At 38.8% G+C, this 17,694-nt stretch overlaps 1 non-coding gene across 1 annotated transcript; it reads right to left on the reverse strand.

The window, feature by feature from the left end:
• Positions 1-9,900: 9,900 nt before the first annotated feature.
• Positions 9,901-10,023, reverse strand: LOC117063161. The gene has a single exon (XR_004428775.1). It is a non-coding gene; the product is annotated as a U6atac minor spliceosomal RNA (small nuclear RNA).
• Positions 10,024-17,694: the final 7,671 nt, after the last annotated feature.

Raw genomic sequence — 17,694 nt, forward strand, 5'->3', positions numbered from 1 at the left:
ATGGTAATTAAAAGAGATAACTGCTGCCTTTACTTTGGAGGAAACCATAGGACCATGATGAAGAAGCTCATGATAACAAATTGACACACGGAGGTAACATATGGCAAAGAGGTTTAGCTTAAATGTGTGACCCATATTCCAGGAAATATGGTGGCATGCATTCAGACTGTTCACTCTTTGAAATGCTGTGAAATAAACCCCAAAAGTATGCTGTCCGAATTATCAGGCAGTGCACTACACAAGGTATATATAAAATGCAAGTTTGCCAAAAAGTGGCCAGAAGTGGGCAAATTAAGCAACATTTAAGGGTCCACCCCTCCCCTTCACAATCATGCTCCTCGTTTCTCATTTTCTCACTCCAGGAAGGGTATATGCTCTCAACTTGGTAATTTTGAAACTTAATGAAGTCATTATTTAAAATAAATTGTTTTAAAAATCCTAATTTACACTTCAAATTGGTCTGGCTTCCATGTGAAACATCAGTTGGAAGAGGCCAACAGTAGGTTCAACAAGATGATCTAAGAAGCTGCAGCTGGCAAAAGATGCTGATGATTTGAGCTGGGCTTGTGGCAGTGGCTACTGGAGAGATTTGGAGGGTGAGCTCACAGAGGTTGACAATGGATCAGATGTGGGCATGAGAAGGAAAGAGATGTCCAGATATCTTGGACGGAGGAACCTGATGCATGGAAAGAATGTTTCTTCAGATCCAGAAGAACAGAGGGGAGAAGGTGAAGCACCAGAGCAGGAATTCAATTCCACGCATGTTAATTTTGAAATACATTAAACTGGTCCTAGTGAAAATAGCAATGGAGAAGTTGCGATTCTGGAGTTCAGAAGAAAATTCTTGGCTAGAGATATATATTTAGAAGTCTTCAGCATAGAAATAGTATTTTTAAAACAAAATACATACCTTAGAATTAGCCAGATGGTAAAAACTGGAAAACTGAAAATACATAACAAAAGATAAACAAGGAAATTACAAGCAGCATAGAAAAATAAGAACAAAAGAAGAGGAAATGTTGGAAGACAAGGCACATCACTTCTAAATGTAAGTGCAAATAGAAAAAATAAACAACTGTAAAAAAAACTTTACGTGGGCTCAAAACACTAAAAGCCTGAATTACAACAGATAAACTCACAATAAAATAACTCAGAAAGTATGAAGGCATTGGATGATCCCAGGCCAACCAGGCAGATTCAGACATATAAAAAGCAAAGACCCAGCATAAGACTCAGTGGGGTTTGGCTTCAATGAAAGCAGCAATCTCATATACCCAGACATTGGGTTGTTTGGGACTAGGCTGCCAAAAAGTAGCATGAAGCTAGTAGAGCCATTTGCTATGTATTATATGTAAATTGCACCAGAGTTTGCAAGTGAGGAAGCAATGGGACGATGCTGGTGGTCTGCCCAAGCATTGAGGTGAGGAACAGGGCAATAAAGCCTACACCTTTAGATCATGCTGGGTCCAACCTTGGGATCAAATTGAAGTCCATTCCTCCTTCTCCCATTTTTCTGCACCCAGCAGGAGGGTGACTTTTTAAAGGGATAAAATCTGATTATTTCATTGCTCTGTATAAACCTCTTTGCTTTTAGGATTCTAAACCTGAATTGTTGACACAGCTTCTGTCATCTGGCCTCTCATGACTTCTGCATTTTGTGCAACTTTCTCATCTTTGTTCTAACCAAAGCAGTCTTTCATTTGCTTAGAGGATCTTTTTTTGTTGCAGGGTTATTACAGAGGCTTGACTCTTTCTAGAGGGTTCTATACCCTTACAGTTGAACTAAGGCTTCTCCACTGGTCAGACTGCATATGAAACAGCACATTACAGGAGACTTTTCTCACTTTCAACCAAGATCTCTCATCACTTCTTATTTTTTCCTTAGCAGTTAACAGTTTACAATTACATATTTGAAATACTGGAATATTGTGGGATAATTACTGTAATTGTCTGTAACCTTCACTAAACTCTATGCCTCAGGAGGGTAGGGTTGTATTAGTTCGTTCTCACGCTGCTAATAAAGATATACCCAAGACTGGGTAATTTATAAAGGAAAGAGGTTCAGTGGACTCACAGTTCCACATGGCTGGGAAGGCCTCGCGATCATGGCAGAAGGCAAAGGAAGAGCAAAGGGAGATATCTCACATAGTGGCAAGCAAGGGAGTTTGCGCAGGGGAACTCCCATTTATAAAGCCATCAGATCTCGTGAGACTCACTCACTACTACGAGAACAGCATGGGGGAACCTCTCCCCATGATTCAATTATCTCCACCTGGCCCCACCCTTAACATGTAGGGATTAATACTATTCAAGGTGAGATTTGGGTGGGGACACAGCCAAACCATCAAGCGTCTTTCCCGTTTTACTCACGTCTTTACCTCCGGTGTTTAGTACAGAGCTGGGCACAGAAGGCAAACGTTTTTTTCTGTCCTTTTGTACTGACCGTGATGATAAATGCATAGTGCTGTCTGAGAGAACCCAGGTAGAGAAAGTTAATCAATGAATACTTTTGAATGAAGTAATTCATTCTAGGACATTCTTTCTTATCTGTATGATAGTCGGTAAAAATAGGCAAAACAGAGAACCGAGGGAAGAAGGCATTTGCCTAATTCTCCCTTTGACTTATTTCTGTGATTTAGTGGCTGTGTGGAAGTTTCTAGACTTAGGTGATGAGAGCTAAGAGCAGAGCTTTCATTTGCTCCAAAAGGAGATGTTGGTTCATTTTGCCCAAAGAAGCAGGGACAGACTCTAAAGTACTGACACCTAACAATAGCAAAATATGTTTAGCCTCTTTCCTCCTCTTTCAAATGTAATCCACATTATAAAGAAAACACACAGATGAGAGTTTCAAATAAAACTCCAATCATGTGTTGTGGTCAGAATCACCAGAATCAGTGAGGACCACTGTCAGTTTCAGTCATTCCGATGTGCAACGTTGTGTTCTCTTCCTCGTTCATTTTCGGGGAGTGATACCAACCTATATCTTATGTTAATTCCGTTGGCCATACATTTGCTGTCCTTTAGCACATTAGGATGATGGAAAGTTGGTTTCTCTGGTCTTCGTTAATGCCCGGGATGATGGTCTTTTGGTGCTAAAAATAGTTTTAGTCTCGTGTAGAGTTGATTAGTGAAGTGATTTGAAGGATCAGGCATTTTTGGAAAGAGCAAATTATAGAGATTGAATAGATGGGAGAACATTGAAGAGATCTGCCTTTATTTCTAGGATACTATACAAATTAATCACTTATTGTTTGCCTCATTATAGTTCAGGCTGGAGACAAAAACCAATAAACAAATAAGCTGTAAATTAGTCAATGCTTGAAACATCTTTATCACTGGTTACCTCATTGCACCCCTTCTGAGCCCAGCCCTGCCTTTCCCTTCTTTTTCCTTTCCCTCCCTCTCTCTCTCTCCCTCTTTCCTTCCTTCCTTCCTTTCTTCCTTCCTTCCTTCCTTCCTTCCTTCCTTCCTTCCTCCCATTCTTTCTCCTGTTTCTTATGCCACAAGTATCCTCACTGTCTCTCACTCTCCCACTCTCTCTCTCTCTGCTATCATTTAAATGTGTGTCCTTCCAGAATTCATATGTAAAAAGTCAAAAACCAAAGAGATGGTATTAGGAGGTGGGGTCTTTGGGAGGTGATTAGGTCATGAAGGCTCCACCTTGGTGGGTGGAATTAGTGTCCCCATAAAAGTACTAGAGAAAACAGCAAGACCGTTTTGCCCTTCCATCTGTTCCCCCAGGTAAGATCACAACATTTCATTTCCTTCATTCCTCACACCATGTGAGGATGCAGAGAAAGTACAGTCAGTGAGGAACAGACCCTCACCAGACACTGACTTTCATTCTCTACAGCTGCAAGAAATACATTTCTTTTCTTTATAAATTGCCATCTAAAGTATTTTGCTATAGCAGCAGGAATGAACTGAGTCTCTCTCTCTCTCTCTCTCTCTCTCTCTCTCTCTCTCTCTCTCTCCATCTTCCATCCTTGAAAATCTGTTTAGGAAAATTAGGAAGCACCAAGAACAGAAAGGCGGGTTCAAGTATTTAACCTTACTGAACAGCAGTTACCATATGATGAGGTAGGTTTGGTTTCAGGAATCAGACCTACTGAGGTAAAATGCTTGAAGCTAAATTTCTTTGTTTATACAACAAAAATAGAAATAATAACATCAAAGGTTAAAGTAACAAATTTGCTAAAATAAAAACAGACACAGAAATGATTAGATTTACCTCACAATCCTGTCAGGTCACGTATCATTATATATATGTTGCTTTAGGAGGGTTGCCTATCATATTACTTATAAAATTAATTATACATTTCTTGAAGATAGAAAACATACTATATTTACTTTTCATCTTTTAGTGTAGGATTGGTCATAGAATTGATGCCAAAGTTAGTTTAAAATTGAATATTATAATGAAATACATGTTTACAGTGATTAAAACCATGTTTTTTTTTTTATCTGAATTAGTACAGCAACATGGCATGGCCCAACATTACCTTCCATCCGTAACCAGGGGAGAAAATGATTCCCTTAATATCATTTCTTCATTCATGGATATAAAATAATTGTAAAATATCAGTTGGCAAATGAGCTTCTCTAGTGTAGAATATTTACTTAAAACAACTTTTAATGTAAAAATAAACAAACAAAAAAAGCTACAGATGAGTGAAACTGCTCCTAACAGGGAGATCACAGAGTTTTAAAAGTTGTGTGGATAGTACTGAATTCCCCAATGTCTAGTTACAACATTTTATTCTAAAATTTTGAAACAAAATTATGGAGAAAATATTTAAATGTTTTAAATAAAATAATACATAATATGATAAATATATACAATAACAAATAAATAATGAAATAAAAGAAAAGGGAACAATGTCAGCACTATATTCATTGTTTAAAGTATCTTTAACTGTTTTTCTAACTGTAAATAATGCTTGTAAACATTTAGAAAATACAGAAAGTAATTTAGAAAATGAAATCTATCAAACCCCATCACTGGGGGTTAGCCATTGTGAAAATTACACTGTATTTTTTTCAGTTCAGTATGTCAGGAGGCACCTTGGCATGGGGATAAGAATGAAACCAGCCCATTTCTCTGATCCCTGAAGATCAGAGAGATTGACAACTTGAGACAGATGGTCTGACGTACTGGCCCCAAGGTGAGGCCAGAACCTGCACCTAGGTGAAAATTCTCTTTGCCAGGACTTCATCAGGGCTTTCCTGTAATGCACCTCAAGCATCTCTCTGTTGGAGGAATTTTGATAGCAGGTACTTGGGGTTATGGATGGGGGAGGTATCTGAGCCTGGCATCATGACCTTCAGGTAAGACCTGGGGCCGACTTGGATGGAACGGTAGTATTCCAGTAGGCTGTGTGTTGGCTGAGTCTGGTAGGCATGGCTGGGGGCAAGACAGCTTCTGTTTCTTTGGCAGAAACACATGCTAGACTTGCTTTCTGCTTCAGCACTTCTTTTCCCATTAATCACATTAAAAAGATCTGAGAGACCACATTTGGTTTTTTGAAAATCTGATTCCTGATCATACAAGGAGGGGCCCTATTACAGGATATTAAAACAAATAACAGAATGAAGTCAGAAACATAACTACTTTCCTAGGACTTGCCATTGCTGATGTCATTCCCTCTTCACAATATAAAATAATAATCTAAGAATGTTCTGTGTAACAACATATGACAATATTAAAAAGCTCGTAAGATCTTTTAAAGAAAATGTGATAAAGACTTTCTAGGAATTGCCATCAGTCCCCAGACTTTCTTATAGGATGCTTGAGGTGGTCAGATGCTAAAGGAATAACCTAGAAAAAATATTATTTTTATGGTCAGAAGAGGGGGTATATGAGAGCATCTTACCACAGTGCTCAGCCAGAGTAAACTCCCAGTAACAGGCCAAAGAAACACATGCTAAACCTCAGGACAAAGAAGTCGCTGGGCAATACTATGTCTCAGTACACTTGCCCATGGTGTTTGTTATTTAAAATGCTCTTTTTCTCCATTATCCACCTGACCAATTCCTTCACTTACTCAGAATCCACTCTAAGAAGCCACCTCTGACTTCTTCAGGCCCAGTCTTCAATACACTCAGACAGACCTTTCCAACTTGCATACCTTCTTGCCACTCTCGTGGTCAACACACTGTGTTCTTTGTGATTATTTGTTGCTTATCACCCTATCATACTTTAATAACTCTATTTCTGAGTGAAGATTTAAATAATTTAATAAAATTTACCTGAAATTCGATATCAAAAGTAGTGAGATCTGGCCACCCTTAAATATATTATCAAATTTAAATTAATTTTTGTACATAGTACCAGGTAGGGGTGAAGTTACTTTTTTTCCCATGTAAATATCTAGAGGTTCCAGCACCATTTGCTAAAAAGGCATTTTGTTATGCAAGTAAGACATTCATTCAAGAAAAATTTGAAAAGAAAGAAAAAGATATGTGGAAACTCATCACTCTGTAGTAGTTACCCTTTTACTGAAGTTTATTTTGTGAGTATGTGTGTAAGTGTATCTTATTTTTGTGTTATCCTGTCTCCTTCTCTCCTATAATAATACCATCTCTTCAATTATAACATGCCAAAATACAAATTTTAATATTTATGAAACAGATCTTACAATTGTTTTACAAACAATAAACAAACATTTTTGTAGGCTAGATAGAGAAACAGGCTATGACTTATCCTAGCCAGGGCACTGTGGACTCAGCCATGTGTCAAGATTTCTGTTTATTTTACTGCCATCTCAGCTGAGTTCCCATTAGAAGTGTCAAATATGGTTAAAATTTAAGATGAACCTAAATCACTATTTGTCTAAAACAATTTTTAAAAGCATTAAAATAAACGATCCAAGAACCTTCATTTTTCAACAACGAAGGAGTTCTTGGTGTTAGTTTTATCCTTCCACCAGAAACAAGCTGATAAATGAACAAATATATGGCAAAGTTCTTTCAGATATTGGTCAATGGAAAAAATTAAAGCTGTGATCCTTGAGATCAGGAAAACAAATAAGTTGAGCCCTATGATTACTCTGTGTTTTTGTTTTGTTTTGTTTTGCTTTGGTTTTTGGTTTTCTCCTGGAGGCATTTTACGGATCTTGTTGCAGAGAGGAAGAACTCAGGCAGGGAATGGAAAAACTGTTGAGCTGAGAATGCAGAAATGGTAGTTTACGACAGCTCAAGTGAATAAAATTTGAAAAAGAGAGCACCAAAGAGAAAAGAGCATTTTAGACAAAGAGATTCATATATGTATGTATGAGTCCCACTGAGTCTGTTGCTGAAGTCTACGTTTTGCATGCATAAAGTAAAATTTTACAAAATTGGCCAAAAAAATAAAAAAAGAGAAACTACAAGCTAATCAATTCCCAGAGCACATACATGCTTGGAATGGAAGACAAACCAACCGGAGTGAAAAAGACTTTATTGAGCACCCAGATTATTCATTAGAGGCTCCAGAAAAATCACATTTTATGCATGGGTTAAATTAACTCTTAAGTAGAGGCTTATCCAGACCTTCCCCAAAAAACTTAAAATCAAGCTTCAAATAATCATGGTGATCCACAAATCACTTAAATCTCTCTCAAAACAATGTTTTTAGGTAGTCTTTAAAGAAAACAACAAAGTGTAACATTAAATTCTGAATAACAATGTCATGCATCAAGACTTCAATCAAATATCACTAGCTTACAAAGAAGCAGGAAACTGTGGCACATACCAGACCAAAAAAAAGTTAGCCAATGCAAATGACACTAGTAGTTACAGAAATTATGGAACTAGTTAACCAAGACTATAAAGCTGTTAGTATAATATGCTAAAGGATGTAAAGGAGAATATGAACATAAGGGATGTTTATGGAACCTCTTTGGAAAAGAACCTCATGGAACTTCTAAAGCTAAAAGTTATCCAAAATAAAAAACTTACTAAGCGATCTTAATTCAAGATTAAATACAATGGATTAAAATGTCAAAGAACTTGAAGTCAGGCAATAGAAATTATAGAAATCAAAGCACAGACACAGATATAAAAACAACCACAAAAAGTTTTAATAAGATCAGTGCCCTGTAGGACAATATTATATACATCTATTTTGTGTACAGAAGTAGAAGAGAAAAATATTTTAAGAAATAATGACACAAATTTTCAAAATTTGATGAGAATCATCAACTTGTATCTTAGACATCTGAAGATATAGGATGGATCCCAACTCAAAATTTTGTTTCAATGTTAAGACTGATGATGCCTCACACATACTATGATGTTGTGAAAAGGTTTATTACTCACAGAACAAGGCACCTGGGAAGAGTAAGGTAGATTTCCAAAGCTGGTCTGGAAATGGTTTGGGAAAAGAGGGAAGAAAAGGAAGCTGACTTGGGTTTTAATTGTGGTTAAGAAATGGGGAGGGGTGAAGGTTCACCAAAGAAGGGAGCACTTGGGCGTTCTTATCAGTTTTACTAGAGGCAGGCAGAAGGAGAAGAGGGAATCCAATGGATGAAAAGCTGTCAGCACTGAAACTTCAAAAAATAAAGTCAAACCCTTTATTACAATTCACAAAGCCAAGAAACTTAAGAAAACCCAAGCAGGATAAGCCTAGAGAAAGCCATGCAGAAGCACATTATAATCATATTTCTATAGAACAGTTTGTGAAACACAGCATTTTTAAAAAGCAAGAGAAGGAGGACACATTATAAACAGAGGGTCGGATATATAAGAATGACTGCAGACTTCTTGTCAGAAGCAATGCAAGATAATATACAATGGACCAAGACATTTAAAGAATCAAATGAAAGCAAAACCCACCCGAACCCAAGCAAAATAAAACAAAGCTAAAATTCTCCTTTCAGCAAAAACTTCTTTAAAAAATGAGGGCAGAGAAACATGTAGATCTGTTTTTGGTAATGGCCAAGTAGCATCGTACATGACCACCTTTCCTGTAACTGCCAACTATAAACTGTGAACATAACACAAAAGCACATATACCTGAAGGCACTGGAGAATTCACAGAAGCACTCAGAGTAGGAGGGGTAGTGCACAACCAGTGGAGAGAATTACAATGGAGAGTTGCCATGATTACAGTTTTTACCATGGACCATGGTGAAATCATATGCAAATGGAAAATGAGAAGAAGAAAAGAGAGGAGAAAAGAGACACAGAAGAAAAGGAGTCGGTTAGAAATTCCCCACATTGTGTCTGCCCATATCTCTGGCTGAAATACCCAAAGCAACTCAGCTAAAACATAGAATATCTCAACTGGGATCAGAGCTAAAAACAACAAAACAAAACATAGTGTTCAACTTGAGTCCAGCTGAGAAAATTTTTTGCTGGAACAAACATGACATATTGAGGGGGAAAAGACAACAGAAATCAGAATTTCTTTTTTAAAAAAAACTTTTATATATATATCTTATAATATATGTATTATATGTTATATATAATATATATCTTATAAATCATATATATATCTTACAAATCATATATATATCTTGTAAATCATATATATCTTACAAATCATATATATATCTTGTAAATCATATATATATCTTACAAAACATATGTGCATGTGTGTGTGTATATATATATATATATATATTTTTTTTAAGACAGAGTCTTACTCTGTCACCCAGGCTGGAGTGCAGTGGTGTGATCTCAGCTCACTGCAACCTGCACCTCCCGGGTTCAAGTGATTCTCCTGTCTCAGCCTCCCCAGTAGCTGGATTACAGACGCCCACCACCACACATAGCTAATTTTTGTATTTTTAATGGAAACGTGGTTTTGCCATGTTGGCCAGGTTGCTCTTGAACTCCCAACCTCAGGTAATCCTCCCACCTAGGCCTCCTAAAGTGCTGGGATTACAGGCATGAGCCACCATGCCTGGCCAACAATATTTAACTTTAAGGCATTGTCATGAAGTAGGTGGCAACATCTTAACCATATGCATGTTGCCAGGCTGAGGGCCCCTTTCAGCATTGTCAAAGGGAGTGCTAACCTTCTCTCCTTTCATAAGACACAGAAATCAGAATTTTCACAACTCATTAATCATAATACCTAGAATAGCCCCCCCAGCTAAACTGATGAAGAAATTAAATATAAGATGTAAATTAGTAATATCTGCAATGAAAGAGAGGAAATCATGAAAAATACTACAGAAATTAAAAATGATAATAGGAAAATATTATGAGCAATTCTATTCCAATACATTTTAAAAATTATATAAAGTGGAAAAATTTCTTAAAGAACACTAATTTAAAAAACTAACCTAGGAAGAAATAGAAAAAAAGTAGACTTCTGTCAATTAAAAAAATCATATTCATAATTAAAAACCTTCTGAAAAAGAAAACTCCTGGCCCAGATGGCATCACTGGTGAATTCTATCCAACATTTAAGAAAGAAATAATTGCTATGCTACAAAAATTATTTCAGAAAATAGAGGAGTAAGAAACATTTCTCAACTAATTTTATGAAGCCAGAATTACCCTCTATCGAAACTAGACCAAGGCTTTACAAAAACTGAGAAGTGTAGACAAATATGTTTCAAGGACACATACCACATATTACATACTTTAAAACTTACAAGCTAATTCAGTGCGTGCATGTGTCTGTATATATGTAGGTATACACAATGCCATGTCATGGCTAAGGAAATGCAAAGATTTAGCAAGTAAATGCAAAGTTGATTTAGCAGTCAAAAATCAATTGGTGCAATTTACCATGTCAACAGAATTAAGAGAAAATGCATATGGTTATCTCAATAGATGCAAAATAATATTTGACACAATCCAATACCAATAGAAAGCAATAAACAAATAAATGGAAAAATCACCACATAAGATGGATGCTGCAATAATAAAAGAAGATGGAAGGAAAAACAAAAAAAGAAAGAAAATGTAAGGTGAACCCAGGATAGTGAGGGGGTGAGAGCTACGAAAGGGATGCAGAGAAGATGAGCGAGATCCAGGAGTTGTGCAAGGAGCAAAGAAAAAACAAAGAGAAAAAATGTGAGAGTTTAGGAGAGACAGTGAGGCAGGGAAAAGGGAGAAAGATGAAGACTAAGAGAATTAAAAAGGCATCCAAAGGATTTGAAGGCTCTGATCTGAATATCTAAAAGGACTTTTGTTTTTATTTCATATTATAGTATCTAGTGACCACTGCAATTAAAAAAAAAAAAAAGCACAAGGCTGACTGGTCACACCTTCTAATATGCAATTCCCCAGGTGTCACTATCCTGATCAAACCTGTTCCGTTCCGGAGCAGTGTTTCTCAAAGTATGGTCTTCACACACTTGCAGCAGAACGACTTTGACTGCTATTGCTAGTGGGTCAGATTCACCTGCTTCCGCCGCATCTCTCCTGACCTGTCCCGGAATCCCTGGGGTGGAATCTGATTATTTCAATGTTAATGTGTACCCCAGGGAATCCTGATGCACATGAATGCCTAGAGAAGCAATTTAAACACATAAACACATGCAGAAAATACACAATAGCAAATCATTTAATAAGACCTCCTTCAAGGGTTTCTGCAATCCAAGTGAAATGTACCATTTGATCTGTATGCTGCAGACAGATTTTACAGGGAAAGTAAACTCCAATCCTTACTGCATGAACACACTGACTGCCTCAGAAGTCCTCCCATCTTCTAAGCTTAAGGCCCTTCCATCTGCTGCATAGATCTAGCCCCTGGTGAGCATTTCTCTCCTGATCTCCTGTAGCACTCATTGCCTGTATTCTCCCTCCAATCCCCTCTTAAAGTAGGACCCAGGTGTGGTTGTAGGGTTGTTTGTGTTGCTTTGCTCTCTCCTGACCTGTTTGGAGGCTCCTGCAGCCCTGAAGTTAGCTATGTTGTTCTGCATTTGCTCACCTCCTCTCATAACATTGGGACCCAGGAACAGCTGATTGGTGCTGAGAGACAGCAGATCATCGGTAGTCATTATTAGCTGTTCTGTTTACAGAGTCTTGGCTATAGGTCATTCAATTCACCAAGTCTCTCAGCCAAGCAAGACACTGGCATTTCTCTGAGTCCTCTCTCCTCTGCCCAAGTCACGTAGCTCGTTAATGCTACATATTTTGCAAATCAATCCTCCACATCTGTCTCCATACAGTTGCCTTTATTTAGCTCTCATTACTTATCATCAGGAGAGAAAATTCCACCTATTCTCTCAGCTTTCCCTTCCTCCAAGGTCTTCTTCACCAATCCTGTCTGCACAACTGCTACAAAAGGAATCTTTTGAAAACATCCCTATGGTCATCTCACTCCCTTGCTCACAGCTCGGTAAACACTCCACTTATATGTGTATGCAGCCGGAGGATCCCTGCCTGATATGGAGCTTTTTTTTATCCTGACTTCACACCTCTGTGTCGTGTACCTTGTAGCAATATGGCATCAGGAGCTCAGTTTCAGGAAAAGAAATAAAAAATAAGACCTGAGTTTGAGTCCCACCTCCATGACTTATTAGCTATTTGACTTGAACACATTATTTAATTCTCAAAGCCTCAATTCATCATATATTAAGCAGGCAGAGTAATAGTACTTGTGCCATAAAGTGATTTCCATGAGTAATTGAAATCGTGCTTGAAAAGTGCTTAACCTAGCCCAGGCATACAGTACATGCTGAATAGATACGAGTTATTATTATTATCTCATGCTGTTGTGTCTTCATGCAATTCCTTCTGCTTACAATGTCCTTCCTACCCTTGCTCATCTGGAAAACTCCCACTCTTTGTTTCTATTCAACTACTATCTGTTCAACTCTTGCCTTCTCTGAGCAGCCTAATGATCATTCCCACCATTTGGCATTTTAAGTCCAGTTTTCTCAACCATTTAACCCCCTCCAGTGTAAGAATGCTAAAATATATGCCTTCCCTGATAAACAACAAGGGAAAGCCCCCCAGCCCCTATATTTATTTCTGTATCTCCAAAAAATACGACAGTAATCCTGTGACTTGGCATTTTCAGTCAGTTGGCTGACAGAATGGATGAATGTCCTTGTCTGTCTGCCAAGGGTCATTCCCATCTCTTTGAATACATTTAAAGTAGCATTAAGACATACGAGATATTCAGGGCAGAAGGAAATTAATCATTTCTTTCCTTCAAAATACAGCTTAATTGGAGGATTGGGTAAGCAGAGAAATAATAATCCAAGTGAATTTCTTTGTTCCCTGGGGAATGTTTCTTCATCCGTACAGATCCCAGCCATCCCCCCACAGTGTGCCCCACACAGTAGAGTCCTACATTCGTCTTTATGTTGTGGTAATGATGCTGTTGCCTGAGGATACAAGTGAAAGTGAGACTCATACTTCAATTGCAGATTGGAGGAAGCTGCTCTCCAGCTTGTGAAAGCTCTTCTAAAAGATTCTTCTTTTTAATTGGAGCACAGAAAACTATGCTAAGCTTTTCTTATTGTAGGTTTCCTAATATGTTGGACCATGACAATTTTGGGAAATGTGTTTATCACCCAGTTTGGGGCAAAGCATTAGGTTAAAAGACCTATTGTTTGTGACTTGGAAGCATGGATTTCCCAGGCCTCTGCAAGCAGGCAACCCTCTGAAAACAGTTTTTGTCTATTGCCACACTGCAATCACTTGCTTAATTGTTGAAATTCAGTTTGAGAAGAAAAAAAAAAAGGAAAGAAAGAACGAAAAGAAAAGGAATTGTCATCTGCAGCTGCAAACTCCAAAATCTTCTGGAGCTCAAGACACATTGGAATTGCTGAAGCCATTAGAAGGATCTTTTTTCATTGTGATTGGAATTTTTCACCTCCAGTTCACTTCTCAAGTCTGCTCGGATCCATGAGGATTATGCTTTGTGTTATCTAAACCATATCCTAGAATCTATGATTTTTAGCCTTGAAGCAGATTTTTTTTTGACAAATCCAGCACAAGTTTATCACATTACTCTACTGATCTCTTCTTTATAACAGTTTTTCATATTTTAGCAAATAGCTGGATTTCGTATGTATTTTGAAGGCTAATAACTGATATCTCAGCAAAATAAGAATTAGCCAAAATATTTTAATTGCACACCAGATCCTTCTCCTCGCTGTCATGCTAATTGTAGATTTTCCTAATTGAGAATCTGTGGGTGGGTATCTGCCCCGGAAGCCTCCTACGTGTCAAGACATCTGGTTCACTAACCATCACGCTGCCTTTCAGTGGCAACCAACTGCAAACACCACTTCTCCCTGGGACCTACGGCAGCGAGGCAGGCTTGCTTAGATCTGAAGCTGGCTGACTGCGATGTGGGGGAAATGGGCAAAGAAGAGTGCCAGGCTGCTGGCTTTTATGTCTGCAGAAGACTTTGGCTGTGGCAGGGTAGTCCTTCTAAGCACACAGCCTCCAAGATACGTCATCCCACTGCTATTTTTTTGAATAATAATTTTCAAAAAGAACATGCTTTGTTGCATGGAATATGCCTGTCAAGTTCAAGAAAAACTGTGTTTGAATAAAGGTGTTCAAAGGCAAACAATCAGTCCTCTCCTGTCCTTACCATTGTGTAAAGAGGGTGCCAGACTGGGCCACAGACCACAAAACATACTAGGATGACATTCAGGGAAAAGAAATCATTATTTAACTAAAATATATTGTCTTGTTTGAGTTAAAAATATAATTTTAAATTCAGATGAAACTGTACTTACTTCACATTGCTCGACCTACATGACATTGTACAAATAATTTAATCTCCTTCCCTGTCACTTCTCCCACATGCAAATGGGAATGACTTGTCTGTTTCAAAGCCATTAGATGGAGAGAGGAGAGAAGGAAAATCTACCTTGTGTCTAACATGCAGCAGTTCCCAAAGAATGGAGCTTTCTCCTCCATTTTGCAGAAGTTTTACCTGAATGAATAAAGAGATCCCTGTCACTTAAAAGTAATATAAAGAACAAATGGCTTAGGTTCAATTTCTCTGAAACAGCCTAAAGCACACCAGGGCAGAGATTACAGGAAAGTTGAAAATAATGTATTCAACACTGATACAGTCAGTGTTTTCCACCCTCAGTTGGTCATCAAATGCAGCAATTAACCCTTATTGTTGAAGATAATCCTGAAAAATAATTTAGACAGAAATAACAGAGATATACCAGGATAAAGCTGCAGAAACTTAGTCACAAATACCAAACAAACAGATATGCCACCATGTAAGCCTAATACCCTCATAGAATTTAAAGCCCTACTAGCAAGTTTGCAAAATTCTTCAGTGAAACTACTATTTTCCTGATCTCTGTATTTCAGGCAACTGCTTGGTACAACTTTGTGAAGAGAAATTTAAGCAACAGATCACAGGATTGGAGAGATGACCCACGGAAGCTGACACCATGTGACCCAACCAGTGCTTTGGTTTCACGGACACTGTAACACATATTTTGCATCTTCTGGTTCCGATTTTGACATCAAGTTCCACACAGTTGCATTTTTCCTTGCCAACCCCCTACCTCCCTCCAAATAAACAGTGTCCCTCAACAGATGAATAAAAAATTGTGAACAATGCTAGTCAACAATTAAAATGAACAAAGTAGCACTGTGTGAATCAACACCAAAATGTCAAAACACGTTGCTTTAGAAAAGAAGACAGTGGAAGAAAATATGTATGCAATGTGATATCATTTATAAAAAGTTTTCAAATCTAAAAACTGTTTAAAATTTTCTCGCGATGAAACCAGAAACGATTTTAAACTCTTGCGTAGGTGTAAGAACACCAAATGCATACTAATGATTATCTTCATGGGAGAATCAGGGGAGAAGGATTTTGTGCAGTACACAGGTGACACACCAGCTGTGTCATAACTTCCCCCAAAGTCATCTGCAGCAAACATAACATGGCATGGATTGGAATTTGATAAAGTTGGGAGTGGTACCTAGATACTCACTATTTTAGTCTCTATTTGTTTTTTGTTGTTGTTTTTGAGAGGGAGTCTCACTCTGTCTCCCAGGCTGGAATGCAATGGCGAGATCTTGGCTCACTGCAACCTCCGCCTCCCAGGTTCAAGTAATTCTCCTGCCTCAGCCTCCTGAGTAGGTGAGATTATAGGCATGTGCCACCACGCCTGGCTAATTTTTGTAGTTTTAGTAGAGACGGGGTTTCACCATGTTAGTCAGGCTGGTCTCGAACTCCTGACCTCATGATCTGCCCGCCTCAGCCTCCCAAAATGCTGGAATTACAAGCATGAGCCCTTGTGCCTGGCCCTACTCTCTACTCTTACAAAATGTTTATAATGTTTTATATACCAAGAAAAAAACACAAATAATGTAGTTTTAACACATTGAAAGTGGAAGTTTTACTTTCAACTGCTACAAGAAATGTGTAAAACTCCTTTCTAGTCCAATCTTCTTGCTGCTGCCTGCCCTCCACCGTCATGATGAAACTCTGTGCACCGAATTGATTTGGAGGCTGCCCCTCGCCTCCAGAGAGCACATTATCCCCTCAGAAGAAACTGGGTAAATGTTTTTGTTGGATTCAAAGCTCTATTTTAGGCCGGGCACAGTGGCTCACACCTGTAATCCCAGAACTTTGGGAGGCCGAGATGGGCAGATCACAATGTCAGGAGATCGAGACCATCCTGCTAACGCGGTGAAACCTGTCTCTACTAAAAAATACAAAAAATTAGCTGGGCGTGGCGGGCGCCTGTAGTCCCAGCTACTCGGGAGGCTGAGGCAGGAGAATGGCGTGAACCCGGGAGGCTGAGCTCGCAGTGAGGCATGATCGCGCCACTGCACTCCAGCCTGGGTGATGGATCAAGACTCCATCTCAAAAAAAAAAAAAAAAAAAAGCTCTATTTTAGCATGATATTACGATCTAGCTCAAATCTCCTCTATGAATATAGAGTCCTGCCAATTGTCAACATCTGTGACCTGCTCAGTCTCATGGAGCTCCTCCCTCATCTTTGACACCTCTCTGCCTTATCCTGAAATCCCCACTAGTAAATTTCTCTACCAGTTGAGCACCTATCCACGGCAAACGGTGCAACCTGCATCCCTTTTGAAAAGACCAGGCCAGTGGGTCCTTCCTTTTCCGGGTGCCCTTAATTGAAGGAACATTTATAGAGCACTTAGTACACTGCGCACGGGGTGTCCGGTTGCGCGCCAGTGTACTCTGCTGCTTTCCAAGCTGTGAGATTGTCATGGGCAGTCCCCTTATTCATGCATTTGGTCGCATGCTGGCCATATTAAGAGGTGATTATAAAATGCTGAACAAAGTAATGTTTACTTGTGATATTGCTCATGTTTTGATGACAAAAAGTGATAATTCTAGAGATTCACCAACATGGCTCAATTAAAAAAAAAAAAGGAACGCCTGTGCTAGAAAGCGTTACAGCACTCAGAATGACAGCCAACACGTGATGAGTGTTGTAGAAGTGATGGCACTATTGGCTCATGAGCACTACCTTGTTATATGTGTAAATGTGGTTTGGGAGTGCCTCCCGAGGGCCTTGCAAAGCTTGAGAAGCCCCTGCTCTTTGGCACAGTGCCTGAATACCAGCTGACATGCCAGTGGCTGTGTGGGGAGCACAGTGATTCAGAGAGCAGCTTTGGAGGCAAAGCTGGGTGATGCTGGGACGTGGCTGATCTTCCCTGCAGTTCAGCTTTGATGGCCCCAGCTGTGATGGCACCTTGAAGAGTTATTTTGAAGACGAATGAAACAATGCAGGTATAGCCCCCAGCATGGCAGCATCACTTATAAGTGTGGGACAA

The sequence above is a fragment of the Trachypithecus francoisi genome, unplaced genomic scaffold (assembly GCF_009764315.1).
Source record: "Trachypithecus francoisi isolate TF-2019V2 unplaced genomic scaffold, Tfra_2.0 Lachesis_group17, whole genome shotgun sequence".
In the NCBI taxonomy this organism is placed as follows: Eukaryota; Metazoa; Chordata; class Mammalia; order Primates; family Cercopithecidae; genus Trachypithecus; species Trachypithecus francoisi.